At 38.1% G+C, this 17,497-nt stretch overlaps 1 pseudogene; it reads left to right on the forward strand.

Moving 5' to 3' along the window:
- The first annotated feature begins 9,019 nt into the window (after window positions 1–9,019).
- The window catches only part of LOC133075108 (nitric oxide synthase-interacting protein-like), a 96,036-nt pseudogene continuing 87,558 nt past the window's right edge, over window positions 9,020–17,497 (forward strand).

Here is a 17,497-nt window from a genome sequence, read left to right on the forward strand (position 1 = left end):
ACCAGGAAACCTACACAACCCACGGAACCAACCTTAGCCACTGGGGACAGATACCAAAAACAACGGGAACTACGAACCTGCAGCCTGTGAAAAGGAGACCCCAAACACAGTAAGATAAGCAAAATGAGAAGACAGAAAAACACACAGCAGATGAAGGAGCAGGGTCAAAACACACCAGACCTAACAAATGAAGAGGAAATAGGTAGTCTACCTGAAAAAGAATTCAGAATAATGATAGTAAGGATGATCCAAAATCTTGGAAATAGAATAGACAAAATGCAAGAAACATTTAACAAGGACGTAGAAGAACTAAAGAGGAACCAAGCAACGATGAAAAGCACAATAAATGAAATTAAAAATACTCTAGATGGGATCAATAGCAGAATAACTGAGGCAGAAGAACGGATAAGTGACCTGGAAGATAAAATGGTGGAAATAACTACTGCAGAGCAGAATAAAGAAAAAAGAATGAAAAGAACAGAGGACAGTCTCAGAGACCTCTGGGACAACATTAAACACACCAACATTCAAATTATAGGGGTCCCAGAAGAAGAAGAGAAAAAGAAAGGGACTGAGAAAATATTTGAAGAGATTATAGTGGAAAACTTCCCTAATATGGGAAAGGAAATAGTTAATCAAGTCCTGGAAGCACAGAGAGTCCCATACAGGCTAAATCCAAGGAGAAACACACCAAGACACATATTAATCAAACTATCAAAAATTAAATATAAAGAAAACATATTAAAAGCAGCAAGGGAAAAACAACAAATAACACACAAGGGCATCCCCATAAGGTTAACAGCTGATCTTTCAGCAGAAACTCTGCAAGCCAAAAGGGAGTGGCAGGATATACTTAAAGTGATGAAGGAGAAAAACCTACAACCAAGATTACTCTACCCAGCAAGGATCTCATTCAGATTTGATGGAGAAATTAAAACCTTTACAGACAAGCAAAAGCTGAGAGAGTTCAGCACCACCAAACCAGCTTTACAACAAAGGAACTTTACAACAAAGGAAATGCTAAAGGAACTGCTCTAGGCAAGAAACACAAGAGAAGGAAAACACCTACAATAACAAACCCAAAACATTTAAGAAAATGGGAATAGGAACATACGTATCGATAATTACCTTAAATGTAAATGGATTAAATGCTCCCACCAAAAGACACAGACTGGCTGAATGGATACAAAAACAAGACCCGTATATATGCTGTCTACAAGAGACCCACTTCAGACCTAGAGACACATACAGACTGAAAGTGAGGGGATGGAAAAAGATATTCCATGCAAATGGAAATCAAAAGAAAGCTGGAGTAGCAATTCTCATATCAGACAAAATAGACTTTAAAATAAAGACTATTACAAGAGACAAAGAAGGACACTATATAATGATCAAGGGATCGATCCAAGAGGAAGGTATAACAATTGTAAATATTTATGCACCCAACATAGGAGCACCTCAATACATAAGGCAAATACTAACAGCCATAAAAGGGGAAATCGACAGTAACACAATCATAGTAGGGGACTTTAATACCCCACTTTCACCAATGGACAGATCATCCAAAATGAAAATAAATAAGGAAACACAAGCTTTAAATGATACATTAAACAAGATGGACTTAATTGATATTTATAGGACATTCCACCCAAAAACAACAGAATACACATTTTTCTCAAGTGCTCATGGAACATTCTCCAGGATAGATCATATCTTGGGTCACAAATCAAGCCTTGGTAAATTTAAAAAAATTGAAATCGTATCAAGTATCTTTTCCGACCACAACGCTATGAGACTAGATATCAATTACAGGAAAAGATCTGTAAAAAATACAAACACATGGAGGCTACACAATACACTACTTAATAATGAAGTGATCACTGAAGAAATCAAAGGGGAAATCAAAAAATACCTAGAAACAAATGACAATGGAGACACGACGATCCAAAACCTATGGGATGCAGCAAAAGCAGTTCTAAGAGGGAAGTTTATAGCAATACAAGCCTACATCAAGAAACAGGAAACATCTCGAATAAACAACCTAACCTTGCACCTAAAGCAATTAGAGAAAGAAGAACAAAAAAACCCCAAAGCTAGCAGAAGGAAAGAAATCATAAAGATCAGATCAGAAATAAATGAAAAAGAAATGAAGGAAACAATAGCAAAAATCAATGAAACTAAAAGCTGGCTCTTTGAGAAGATAAACAAAATTGATAAACCATTAGCCAGACTCATCAAGAGAAAAAGGGAGAAGACTCAAATCAATAGAATCAGAAATGAAAAAGGAGCAGTAACCACTGACACTGCAGAAATACAAACGATCATGAGAGATTACTACAAGCAACTCTTTGCCAATAAAATGGACAACCTGGAAGAAATGGACAGATTCTTAGAAATGCACAACCTGCCAAGACTGAACCAGGAAGAAATAGAAAATATGAACAGACCAATCACAAGCACTGAAATTGAAACTGTTATTAAAAATCTTCCAACACACAAAAGCCCAGGACCAGATGGCTTCACAGGCAAATTCTATCAAACATTTAGAGAAGAGCTAACACCTATCCTTCTCAAACTCTTCCAAAATATTGCAGAGGGAGGAACACTCCCCAACTCATTCTACGAGGCCACCATCACCCTGATACCAAAACTAAAGATGTCACAAAGAAAGAAAACTACAGACCAATATCACTGATGAACATAGATGCAAAAATCCTCAACAAAATACTAGCAAACAGAATCCAACAGCACATTAAAAGGATTATACACCATGATCAAGTGGGGTTTATTCCAGGAATGCAAGGATTCTTCAATATACGCAAATCAATCAACGTGATACATCATATTAACAAATTGAAGGAGAAAAACCATATGATCATCTCAATAGATGCAGAGAAAGCTTTCGACAAAATTCAACACCCATTTATGATAAAAGTCCTGCAGAAAGTAGGCATAGAGGGAACTTTCCTCAACATAATAAAGGCCGTATATGACAAACCCACAGCCAACATTGTCCTCAATGGTGAAAAACTGAAACCATGTCCACTAAGATCAGGAACAAGACAAGGTTGCCCACTCTCACCACTATTATTCAACATAGTTTTGGAAGTGTTAGCCACAGCAATCAGAGAAGAAAAAGAAATAAAAGGAATCCAAATCGGAAAAGAAGAAGTAAAGCTGTCACTGTTTGCAGATGACATGATACTATACATAGAGAATCCAAAAGATGCTACCAGAAAACTACTAGAGCTAATCAATGAATTTGGTAAAGTAGCAGGATACAAAATTAATGCACAGAAATCTCTTGCATTCCTGTATACTAATGATGAAAAATCTGAAAGTGAAGTTAAGAAAACACTCCCGTTTACCATTGCAACAAAAAGAATAAAATATCTAGGAATAAACCTACCTAAGGAGACAAAAGACCTGTATGCAGAAAATTATAGGACACTGATGAAAGAAATTAAAGATGATACAAATAGATGGAGAGATATACCATGTTCTTGGATTGGAAGAATCAACATTGTGAAAATGACTCTGCTACCCAAAGCAATCTACAGATTCAATGCAATCCCTATCAAACTACCACTGGCATTTTTCACAGAACTAGAACAAAAAATTTCACAATTTGTATGGAAACACAAAAGACCCCGAATAGCCAAAGCAATCTTGAGAACGAAAAATGGAGCTGGAGGAATCAGGTTCCCTGACTTCAGACTATACTACAAAGCTACAGTAATCAAGACAGTTTGTTACTGGCACAAAAACAGAAAGATAGATCAATGGAACAGGATAGAAAGCCCAGAGATAAGCCCATGCACATATGGTCACCTTATCTTTGATAAAGGAGGCAAGCATATACAGTGGAGAAAAGACAGCCTCTTCAATAAGTGGTGCTGGGAAAATTGGACAGGTACATGTAAAAGTATGAAATTAGAACACTCCCTGACACCATACACAAAAATAAACTCAAAATGGATTAAAGACCTAAGTGTAAGGCCAGACACTATCAAACTCTTAGAGGAAAACATAGGCAGAACACTCTATGACATAAATCACAGCAAGATCCTTTTTGACCCAGGTCCTAGAGAAATGGAAATAAAAAGAAAAATAAACAAATGGGACCTAATGAAACTTAAAAGCTTTTGCACAGCAAAGGAAACCATAAACAAGACCAAAAGACAACCCTCAGAATGGGAGAAAATATTTGCAAATGAAGCAACTGACAAAGGATTAATCTCCAAGATTTACAAGCAGCTCATGCAGCTCAATAACAAAAAAACAAACAACCCAATCCAAAAATGGGCAGAAGACCTAAATAGACATTTCTCCAAAGAAGATATACAGATTGCCAACAGACACATGAAAGAATGCTCAACATCATTAATCATTAGAGAAATGCAAATCAAAACTACAATGAGGTATCATCTCATACCAGTCAGAATGGCCATCATCAAAAAATCTAGAAACAATAAATGCTGGAGAGGGTGTGGAGAAAAGGGAACACTCTTGCACTGTTGGTGGGAATGTAAATTGATACAGCCACTATGGAGAACAGTATGGAGGTTCCTTAAAAAACTAAAAATAGAACTACCATATGACCCAGCAATCCCACTACTGGGCATATACCCTGAGAAAACCATAATTCAGAAAGAGTCATGTACCAAAATATTCATTGCAGCTCTGCTTACAATAGCCAGGACATGGAAGCAACCTAGGTGTCCATCATCGGATGAATGGATAAAGAAGATGTGGCACATATATACAATGGAATATTACTCAGCCATAAAAAGAAATGAAATGGAGGTGTTTGTAATGAGGTGGATGGAGTTAGAGTCTGTCATACAGAGTGAAGTAAGTCAGAAAGAGAAAAACAAATACAGTATGCTAACACATATATATGGAATCTAAGGAAAAAAGAAAAAGGTCATGAAGAACCTAGTGGCAAGATGGGAATAAAGACACAGACCTACTAGAGAATGGACTTGAGGATATGGGGAGGGGGAGGGGTGAGATGTGACAGGGTGAGAGAGTGTCATGGACATATATACACTACCAAATGTAAAATAGATAGCTAGTGGGAAGCAGCCGCATAGCACAGGGAGATCAGCTCGGTGCTTTGTGACCACCTAGAGGGGTGGGATAGGGAGGGTGGGAGGGAGGGAGATGCAAGAGAGAAGAGATATGGGAACATATGTATATGTACAACTGATTCACTTTGTGATAAAGCAGAAACTAACACACCATTGTAAAGCAATTATACTTCAATAAAGATGTTTAAAAAAAAAAAAAAAAAAGAGACACCCCAGAGGAACCATTTGTATTCCAAACAGAGTCTTGCTTACCCCAACTGTGAAGAAACAACTCAATTTTCCCCGGATAATTAGAATCAATTATCCCAGCCCGTACAAGTAACTCTGTTCTCTGCCTATTGATTACTGGTGTGAAGAGCCCCAAGTGTCCAGAAGACAGCCTCAACTTTCAGCTTAATTATTTGATTAAGCTATTGTTGTATCTTTTGGTAAAAGCATTCTTCACTTGGGAAGTGCCTTCTAGGCCAGCAGAGCCCAAAGTTTCAGAGAGGGGAAGCAAAAATTTTGCTAATTTAGCCCTGGGGGTCATAGGAAGATGATTCACTTCCATGGAAATTCCTTTATAATCAAATCCATGAATCTTGTCTATAGGAGAAATAGCACCACATATTGGTCAATGATTTAGAGTATGTAACATATTTCATGACACTTCCTAGCCGTGCTAGGTGTTGCTGCCCCAGCTAACACCATTTCTGAGACTTCAAAAGCCATTCCACCAATTTATAAGACCATCTGCTTCAGGGTTATGGGGAACATAGTAAGACCAGTGAATTCTATGAGCTTGGGCACACTGCCATACTTCACTGGCTTTTAAATGAATGCCTTAGTCAGAATCAATGGTGTGGAAACACCATGACAGTGAATAAAGATATTCCATAAGTTCAGGGATGTTGGTTTTGGCAGAAGCATGAAGAGCAAAGAAGGGAAATTCATATCCAGAGCATCTATTCCAACAACAGCAAAGTGCCACCCCTTCCATGATGGCAGTAGTCCTATATAATCAAGTTTCTACCAGGTGGCTGGTTTATCCACTCAGAGAATGCTACTCTAACTGGGACTCAGTGTTGATATTTGTTATTGGAAGATTGGATACTTACCAGTGAATTCAGCCAATTTGCCTTTGTAAGTGGAAAAGCCATGTTGCTGATCCAATGCGTGACCATCCCTACTATCATGGCCACTTTTTTCATGAGCCTGTGGGAAGAGTGGGGAAACCAGGCAAATAGGCAGACTAATGTCCACAGGATAAGCCATTTTACCCACTTGATTATGAAGCTCCTCCTTGCTCTTTGGTGAGCATTTGCATTGGAAACAAGTTTATATACATTCTCTGCCCCTTTAGTGAGGTCTACCCACATACCTCTTCCCCAGACTTTCTTGTCACCAATTTTCCTCTAGAACCAATTCTAGTTCAAAATTCTATATCAGTAAAGATTCAGTCAGACAAGCAAAAATTGTAGTAGTTGAAAAGTAGAATGGAAGAAGGAAGGGAAATTTCAGAGATTTTACTTTGAGCAATTGTGAAAGCTGGTTATACACTCTGTGAGAGGCTGCTGCTTGCATATCTAGTGCTGATGTCCAAAGAGCAGTGTGAAAGGAAAATCAAAATGGAGTCAGTATGGCTAAGAGAGCTCTCTCAAACGGAGCCAGGAGGCCACCGAGGAACTGGGACTTGATGCACGTCTCAGCCTGGATGTAGTCTGAACTTCTGACCACTTATTGTCTTAACAACGGCAATCCAGAACACCTGCACAATCTTCCAAAAACTCAAGATCCTTATCGAATCCTAACCCTAAGTAACTCGGGACAACCTATCCCTTAAGGACAAATATTTCCTTTTTGTGATGGAGCCAATCGTAATTCTTGCAAGACAACCTTAACAACCTTGTGGCTTTTGCCTTTATAAGCCTGAAACATTTTCTCTTCCCTGGAACACTCTTTCAGTTTCACCCAAAACTGTGTCTCCCAAATTGCAATTCCTAATACCCCAAAGAAAGCTCTTTGTGCTTTGCAACCTTGATACTAATTACTGTTCAAGAGCAGGCACCTGGGAAAAGAAAGTGACCACAAAGCCGGGGAAGCAAAGACACACTGGAACCTGTGAGGGTGAGCAGTGAGGACTGCCTGGAACTCCCATCCGTTGCTCATCCCTGGAAGGCTCCAGCTTAGATGATAGGGGTGTCCCTGCAGGAAGACCTGACATGCGTCTGGCTGGAGGAGGAGATCCAGTGTGGCTGAGGGAGCTGCAGCCCAGGCAGCAAGGTGACCCAGGAGACAAGCTCTGGGTGTGCTGTTACCGAACTGCACACTCCACACCCACCTGCCCAGCACACAAACATGCAGCCGTCACCTCCACCTGCCCCCCTGCAGCAAAACATCTCTAGTGGCCCACACTGACCTAGAATGACACAACAGAGGAAACTCTGGGAAACACAGGTCAAGCTTACCTAAGTGGACACACTACAAATTCACCACCACAGACCCTGTTGTTGTTGTTTTTCTGTTGTATTTGTCTCACAGCAGTTGCTAACTGAGACAGGGTCTTAAAGTATTGGTCCTTGCTTGGGTCTCAAGGGGCAATAAATAAGGAGATTCCAGCAATAGCATGAATGATTTCTCTCTGGGAAGTGGAAACAAAGGACTGAGGTTGTTAAATGAAAGCCAGTGTTTTTTAGTTCCTAAAGGTGATTTTAAAATTTTAAAATAATATGATCATTCTGAGTAAAAAATTAAGAAATTAGATACTAGCAAGTCAAAATCCATGTAATAGCTTACTTTCAATAACTTTTTTATTTTCATGTGTGTTTTCTCCAAAATTTGTTCTCTCCTGTTGTCTCTCTGAAAACGATTACTTTCTGCATCTGCCTGAAACCCTAAATAACACCAAATCCAAATAAATGCAATGATTTTCCCTTCTTTGAGTTCTTATAAGGCTCATTCTTTTTTTTCTCCCCCATCCCCTTCCTTTCTCCTGACTGCAGGTGCATGTAAGTTAATTTTCCCTGCCCCTTAGTTCATGGTATATTACCATTTTTTTAATCTCAGACCCTCTTTTTATCTTTCTTAGTATTTTAATATTTGGGTTTGCTTTGTCACGTATCTCCAAGCTTATCTCTCCTTACCCTGCCCTAGTCTCCTAAGTGGGTAGGAAAAAGGGAAAGGATTAATCCCTGAGTTGGGATGAGGTTGAGGAAAAGCAAAGATTGTTGTATGAAGACAGCACTCCCACCAGCGTTTAGCATCAGGTGGGTGAGTTACACCTGAGCACATACCTGAGGGCCTTTTGATGATTTTTTTAATTTTACGACTTTTGAAGTTCCCAAATTAAAAAAAAAGACATATTGTCAAATTCTTTTAACCTTGAAACATTAAACTTTTACATAAATAAAACATTTTAGACATTTTCAAGTACATTTTCCTCCTTTCTCTTTCCTGGAAGAAAACTGATGAAAGAGCCTTAAGAAAAAAAAAAGAAATAAGACTGTTTGGTTGGGACGTTTTTAGCCCTAAAGGATATTATAATGAATTCTAACTAGCTGGATCAATTTTATGACTGTTATATTACACAGGTGAATACATACATAAAGAGAGGAAAGGCTTTTCTCACCCAAATCTCTCAATCATTAAGTACAAATTCTGGCACCCTGAAATGGAAATAATTTGTTTGAAGGGGAACAGGAAGGGAGTCAAAAAGAATGGTAATTTTGGAAAATGATCTTATTTGTTGGTGTGTGAAAAGACTTTCCCTGTGTTTACTTGCTTTCGAATTTAATCCACACTGGCAGTCCTTGAAGACAATAGATGGTTCTCACTGGAAATAGCTGCTATCTCTCAGGCTATGTTTATTTGCATATCAGACCCATGGTGAGTCCTATAATTCTCACCAGTAGTTAGTGGTGAGATAGGGAGCAGCCAGCAGACACGGGATGTGGTGGGTCCCATTGGGCACTGCCCAGATCCCCGTTCAGGACTGTGGCTCACGGTTCCAGCTGCAGTTGCTAGCTGACAGCTCTCAGTTGGGTTCCTCTATGGCATGTGACTTCAGCCCAGCAAATCCATCTCACCCATGGTCACAGCTCCTCCCAGAGGACAACTCTCGTCCAATGCCTGGTACATGATAGGTGAAGTGATGAGGGACATTTCTCCTTTACAGCACAGACAACAAACGCACAGTCCCAGGGCCTATGAGATCACCTGAAGCACAAGTTTATGGGAAATTTCTTGTAGTCATTGTTTTTTCCATAAGCATGCAGGTTTTGCATTCTACACTAATGTATGTCCATTTTATGTGAAAATATTTTAAATTGTTTGTTACATAACAATATTTCCCTTAAATTTTCAACTGAAATTAACATCCATGAATATTCATTCTGTGGCTTTATTGGGTCAATTAAACAACAAGAGTAGGATCCCCATATTGAGAAGTGCAGACCTGTGCATGGTAACTGGGGCAGGTGGAAAAGGTTAATTGGGAGCTCGGTTCTACTAGTGACAAGTGACATGGGTATTTCGCATCCTTCAATGCTTGCATCAGCCATGCTTTCAAGAAGCACAATATACATTACGACACAGGAAGGATGCTGAGTTGTTTCTGGATCATATGTGAAGATGTTACATGGAATTAGGTTTGGGCAGAAGAGGTAGCCTGGAACATCCAGATATACATACTATTTTGTTTTAATCCCTGTAAGACTGATTTGGTTAGAATTATCTTTTGCTCAAATTATAAAACTGGAAGTTTGTTTTCCAATTCCAGCCTCCCACCACTGACCCCTTCTTAGGCTGTTTTCCAAATTGCTATTGCCACTTTTTGGGTGCTTCATGCATCTTCCCCTGCCTCACCTGCCTCTACTTTGTCTACCCCCAATACACACACACACACACACACACAACACAAACACACTTCTGCTACAATGGCTGAGTAGGAAAAGCAACAGTTTATCACACAATGGGTAAACAGATCTCCAATTACCTCTGTCTTTGTGAACATTTTAATTTTGGGGGGACTAGATGACATCCACATCTAGATTGAATACCTCGGTATGAACAAAAGCAAAACAGAGAGAAGTGCAGAAATGTCTCCATTTCATTCTACTCTCATAGTAAACCTGAGGGCAGGCAGGGGGCTCACAGTATCCCCCTTTAATGCGCTGAAAATCAAGAGGACCGTGAGAGGTTATTAATCATCTGCCACACTGTCGCACTGCTCTGTAGTAAGGCTGAGACTGTGAGTCCAGGACTTGTATGTGAGAACACCTCTCACTTCAGTTCATTCGTTTCTCAATACATAATTGATGATGGGTTGTACATGGCATTGGCCAAGTCGCTTCCTCACTCTGATCTAATCTCATCTTCAAAATGATGGTGCTGGGCGAGATGATCTATGAGGTCCCTTTAACAGTAACATTCTAAAATTCTATTATTTTTATAACACAGTTGGGACAAGCACACATATCTCCTAAATTCTCATCCTAGGTTTATTTTCTATACCACTTACAGTTCCTCCTTAGGCTCTATGGAATTCCCCAAGGCAGTGATGGATGAACACGACAAGGAGAATGGATGACGTTCATCTTCCTCTATCTACATCTGACTGTGACTGATGGCTGGACACATGTTGCTTAAAATTTGGTGATGTGAAGGTGGGAATAGCTTGACCTCTATTAGTTAGTGATAATAGTAGATGGCCTGAAATCTGTTCCAGTCTGTCCAGGAACTATACAAAGTGAGTCATCTCTTGCTCTGAACAATTTTCTAAGACAGTTGATATCTCTAAGAAGTAAACCAGACACTGCCTTTATGTTGGATGCCACAAACATAAAATGTTAATTTTCAAAATTAAATTTCAAAGAGTGAAATAGATTCAGAATTCCATTGTTCTTTTAAGTAAAACCTTCTAGTTATCTCCATGCCCAGAATGCCTAATAATAATTTAACTTTGCTCAGGAGATCACCTGCAAAATTATTCCTGGTTCTCCATGGACATGTTTCTCTCACTGACTTTGTCTCAGGTCATAGATCTGGGTAACTCCGAAGTTATTCTGTGAGTTCTCATGGGTTCTCAAACAAATTAAAAATGTATTTCTAAGTCCAATTCTGAAAGAATAAATGAGAATGATTTTGTGGCATGAGGGATGAGGTATGTTTTATTAGGGACATTCTTAAGTATTTTTAACATTACAAACAAAGAGAAAGTTTGGGCATAGAATGGCTAGTTTTTTAAAAAATTAAAATATTAACATCTTGCTCTATTTGCTTTAAAATTTTTTAAAGTAATGAAACATTTTCAGTCAAGCTGAAACCTTGCCAGGACCTATTCTCTTCCTTGTGTCCTCAGAGGTAGCTACTCTTCTGAATTTGTTTTTTATCTATTAATAATAGATGGTCTTATTTTGCATTCTTGTAAGCTTAGTATCAATGACGCATTTCCTTACCAACAAGCAGTACTGCTTAGAGCCCAGGTTCTGGATTCAGGTTTCCACCTACAAGCGATGTGACCTTACATATGTTGCTTAACTTCTTTGTACTAACATTTCCTCATTTTTAAATACGGATCTAATCTCATTTCCTACCTCATGGAGTTGCTTGAAGAATTAAATGAGGAAATACACATAAAGCACTTAAAACAGTACCTAGCATACATTAACATTCAATAAGTTTTCACCTTCTCAAGTAGCATTATACAGCATAGCTTTATCCCTCAACATTATTTCTCCAGATTTACTCACTTTAGCTCATTCATTTTAAGTCTATTATTTGACTGTATTGTAGTTTATCCATTCTCCTACTGAAGGATAGTTACAATAAATTTCCAATTTTATACTAAACAATACAGCCATGAACTTTTTGGTTCATGTTTCCATGTATAGATGCATATGAGTTTCTCTAGGGTTTATACTTACAAGTAGAACTGTTATACCTTCATCTTTACCAGCTAGTGTCAAATAACTTACTAGCTTGTCCCTTTAAGACAGGATCCTTCAGCATACTTTGGAATCACCAGGAAGACTTGTTAGAACACAGATTTCTGGTCCCCAAACCCAGAGTTTCTAATTCAGGAGGTCTGTGATGACGTCTGAAAATTTGCCTTCCTAACAATTTCCCAGGTGTTGCTGATTCTGCTGGTCTGGGGACCACACTTGGAGAACCAATGTTCTAAATGATTACTTAAATTTAGTCCTCTGTCAGTGGTTTTATGACTTTTTACATCCTCACCACATTTGAAGCTGTCATATTTTTCAATGAGATGTAAGTTAAACGGCATCTCTGTGGTTTTAGTTTGGTCCACTCTGATTATTAATGAGATGGAGCATTCTTTTATTTGATCATTGGTCATTCATAGTACACCTCCTGTGAATTGCCACTAGCAAGTACATTGTTGACTAGAAGCGAGTACAGTGAGTATCCTTTTCATCACTGATGGTCCTGGTTCATGCAATAACATAAGAAAAAGATATAATAATTACAAAGGGAGCTAAAGTACTCTTTATTTCTCTATATAGACAATCAAAGGATCAACAAACTAAGATAATTCAGCAAGGTTACTAAAGAAAAGATCTATATATAAAAATCAACAGTTTGTATACACTATGAAATAATTAGGAAATGCAAAGAAATATAAGATTCCATAAAGAATAGCAATAAATATAAGGTAATAAAGCTCATAAAAGATGTGCAAATTCTTTATGGAAAAGATTATAACGTTTAACCATTAAGTGTATTTTCAGTCAGATTTATTAGATATATTAACAAAGATCAATTTTTAAGAATTTGGTCAGCCCAGAGGGTGAGGAGACAAGCCTCTCAGGCTGGATCAGCTTTATCCATGGGACCTGAATGATCCAAATCCATGGGCTAAGATTCCTTCTTTTCAAAGATGGCGTACAATGAGGACACGGAATTCGCGTCTCCTCGCAACTAGGGTACCTACCAGGCACCGGTGGGGGACCACGGAAACCTAAGGGGATGGGAGGAACCCCCGGGGACCGGGTCCTAAGCAGAGGCCCTGCCCCACACTCAAACGTCACCCCCCAACACCTAGGTCCCACCTCACCCAAAACCCGGCCCCTACCTAAGTTCTACCCCCCGCCTAAACTCCACCCCCATAGCCAAGGCTTTTTTTTTTTTTCTTCCTATTTCCTCTTTCAGATTGGGGTTCTGTTTTACTTTGTTGATTCATTGTTGTAGATTCTTTTATATTTTTATTTTTCCTAATAAATCTTTTATTTTTCTAATTTTATTTTATTCTTTATACTCTGTTAGTGATCTCTCCTTTCGGCTTGTTCTCCACACTCCCCACCCCCCCTTTTTTTTTCTTTTTTCTGTTGTGGTTTTATTTTACCTTGTTGCAGTTGTTTCAATTATAGTTTTATTTTTCCTAATATATTTTTTATCTTTCTAATTTTATTTTGTTTTTTATTCTTTGATATTGTATAGCTCCTTTTTTTCTTTCTTCCTTTTTTTTTTTTTTTTTTTACCATGCCACGAAGCTTGTGGGATCTTGGTTCCCAGGCTGGAGGTCTGGGCCGAGCTCCTGTGGGGGGAGCTCCGACTCCAAACCGCTGGACTAACAAGGAACCTCAGACCCCAGGGAATATCAATTGGAGTGAGGCCTCCTGGAGGTCCTCATCTCAGCACAAGACCCAGCTCTATCCAACTGCCTGCAAACTCCAGTGCTGGATGACTCAGGCCAAACAACCAGTAAGACAGTAATACAGCACCACCCATCAAAAAAAACCAAAAACGAAATGACAAAAAAATTTGTTACAGACGAAGGAGCAAGGTAAAAACCTACAAGACCAAATAAATGAAGATGAAATAGGCAACCTACCTGAAAAAGAATTCAGAGTAATGATAGTAAAGATGATCCAAAATCTCGGAAACAGAACGGAGAAAATACAAGAAACATTTAACAAGGATCTAGAAGAACTAAAGAGCAAACAAACAGTGATGAACAACACAATTACTGAAATTAAGAATACTCTAGAAGGAATCAATAGCAGAATAACTGAGGCAGAAGAACGGATAAGTGAGCCAGAAGATAAAATGGTGGAAATAACTGCCAGGGAGCAGAATAAAGAAAAAAGAATGAAAAGAATTGAGGACATTCTCAGAGACCTCTGGGACAACATTAAATGCACCAACATTTGAATTACACGGGTGCCAGAAGAAGAACAGAAAAAGAAAGGGTCTGAGAAAATATTTGAAGAGATTATAGTATAAAACTTCCCTAACATGGGAAAGGAAATAGTCAATCTAGTCCAGGAAGCATAGAGAGTACCATACAGGGTAAACCCAAAGAGAAACACACCGAGACACATATTAATCAAACTATCAAAAATTAAATACAAAGAAAAAATATTAAAAGCACCAAGGGAAAAGCAACAAATAATATACAAGGGAATCCCCATAAGTCTAACAGCTGATTTTTCAGTAGAAGCTCTGCAAGCCAGAAGGGAGTGTAAGGACATATTTAAAGTGATGAAAGGGAAAAACCTACAACCAAGATTACTCTATCCAGCAAGGATCTCATTCAGATTTGATGGAGAAATTAAATCTTTTACAGATAAGCAAAAGAGAATTCAGCACCACCAAACCAGCTTTATAACAAATGCTAAAGGAACTTCTCTAGGCAGGAAACACAAGAGAAGGAAAAGACCTACAATAACAAACCCAAAACAATTAAGAAAATGGTAATAGGAACATACATATCGATAATTACCTTAAATGTAAATGGATTAAATGCTCCAACTAAAAGACACAGACTGGCTGAATGGATTCAAAAACAAGACCCACACATATGCTGTCCACAAGAGATCCACTTCAGACCTAGGGACACATACAGACTGAAAGTGAGGGGATGGAAAGAGATATTCCATGCAAATGGAAATCAAAAGAAAGCTGGAGTAGCAATTCTCATGTCAGACAAAATAGACTTTAAAATAAAGACTATTACAAGACAGAAAGAAGGACACTACAAAATGATCAAGGGATCAATCCAAGAAGAAGATATAACAATTGTAAATATTTATGTACCCAACATAGGAGTACCTCAATAAAATGCCAACAGCCATAAAAGGGGAAATCGACAATAACACAATCATAGTAGGGGACTTTAACACCCCACTTTCACCAGTGGACAGATCATCCAAAATGAAAATAAATAAGGAAACACAAGCTTTAAATGATACATTAAACAAGATGGACTTAATTGATATTTATAGGACATTCCATCCAAAAACAACAGAATACACTTTCTTCTCAAGTGTTCATGGAACATTCTCCAGGATAGACCATATCTTGGGTCACAAATCAATCCTTGGTAAATTTAAGAAAACTGAAATTGTATCAAGTATCTTTTCAGACCACAATGCTATGATACTAGGTATCAATTATAGGAAACAAACTGTAAAAAATACAAAGACATGGAGGCTAAACAATATGCTACTAAATAACCAAGAGATCACTGGAGAAATCAAAGAGGAAATCAAAAAATACCTGGAAACAAATGACAATGAAAACACGAAGATCCAAAACCTATGGGATGCAGCAAAAGCAGTTCTAAGAGGGAAGTTTATAGCAATACAATCCTACCTCAAGAAACAAGAAACATCTCAAATAAACAACCTAACCTTACAGCTAAAGCAAGTAGAGAAAGAAGAACAAAAATACCCCCAAAGTTAGCAGAAGGAAAGAAATCATAAAGATCAGATCAGAAATAAATGAAAAAGAAATGAAGGAAACGATAGCAAAGATCAATAAAACTAAAAGCTGGTTCTTTGAGAAGATAAACAAAATTGATAAACCTTTAGCCAGATTCATCAAGAAAAAAAGGGAGAAGACTCAAATCAACAGAATTAGGAAGGAAAAAGAAGTAACAACTGACACTGCAGAAATACAAAGGATAATGAGAGATTACTGCAAGCAACTATATGCCAATAAAATGGACAACCTGGAAGAAATGGACAAATTCTTAGAAAAGCACAACCTTCCGAGACTGAACCAGGAAGAACTAGAAAATATAAACCGACCAATTTTCTCTTTTCTTATCTACCAGTCTTACTAAGTTTATCTACTGTTTGTGTCCCCTTTTAGTTTTGTTGATAATCTCCATAATATCTTTGTTTTATATATTGCTAAATATGCTTTTATTTTTATTATTTTACTCCTTTCACTCTTTTACGTTACAGGTAAAGACTACATGTCATTCTTAATATCCTGAAGAGCTGAAGCACAGCGAGGTTTATAACTTGCCCCAAATCTTGCAGTTACAAGAGTTGACTCTTGAGCAACGTAGGTTTGAACTATGTGGGTCTGCTTATATGCAGGTATTTTCAACAGTAAATACTACAGTGCTACACAGTTCATGATTGGTTGAATCCATGGATGCAGAGGATAAGGAGGGCTGACTGTAAGTCATATAGGGATTAACCCCCAAGTTAACTGTAGTTAGTAACAGAACCAGGATCTGGACCTAGGAAATTTGTTTCAAGAATGCAGATTCTTACTTGTTGTTGCTTATACTAATAATGTGTTGCTCAACACATATTTGTCAAATGAATAAGTGTATTGTTTTCCTAGTTCTGCTGTAACAAAGTACCACAAACTGGGATGGCTTGAAAACAGCAGGAATTTATTTTATCTCACACTTCTGGAGGCTAGAAATCTAAAAATCAGTGCTCTGTTCTCTCTCAAAGATCTAAGGAAGAATCTGTTATATGTCTTTCTCTTAGTTTCTTGGGGTGGCAATCTTTGGTGTCCCTTGGTTTACAGCTGCATCACTCCAATTTCTGTCTTCATCTTCACATGGCATTCTTCCCTCCATGCATGTCTGTGTCTCTCCCCTTCTTATAAGGACACCAGTTACATGGAACGAGGGCCTATAACCAAGCATGGCCTCATCTTAACTTGACTACAACTACAGAGACTCTATTTCTAAACAAGGTCACATTCAAACGTACTGGGGTTAGGATTCAAACATATCTTTTGTGGGGGACACAATTCAACCCATAACGGTAAGATTCAGATAAGGTAAATTCACTCACACAAGAAAAAAATAATCACTTCTTAGTGGAATATATCTGAAGACTTAGATTGCCCTGGTTTGAATTTAAGCTTCACCATTTACTATCCATGCAGGTAGCATAAGTTACTATACCTTTCTAAGCTTGAATTTTGTTATATGTAAGCTCAGGATGATAACAATACCTACTACAAAGGGTTGCTATAAAAATCCATGGCAAAAACACATGGATGGGAAGGAAGCAAACCACTTCAGGTAGTGAGTCCAGAGGAGAAATAGAAACAGCACAGAGAGAAGTTAAAAACAGAGCCTCTAACATTCTAGAACTAATACATCTCATATATTAGTATATATATTGTCTATTTATCTATTTATTCATAAA

Source organism: Eubalaena glacialis, chromosome 15 (assembly GCF_028564815.1).
Source record: "Eubalaena glacialis isolate mEubGla1 chromosome 15, mEubGla1.1.hap2.+ XY, whole genome shotgun sequence".
In the NCBI taxonomy this organism is placed as follows: domain Eukaryota; kingdom Metazoa; phylum Chordata; class Mammalia; order Artiodactyla; family Balaenidae; genus Eubalaena; species Eubalaena glacialis.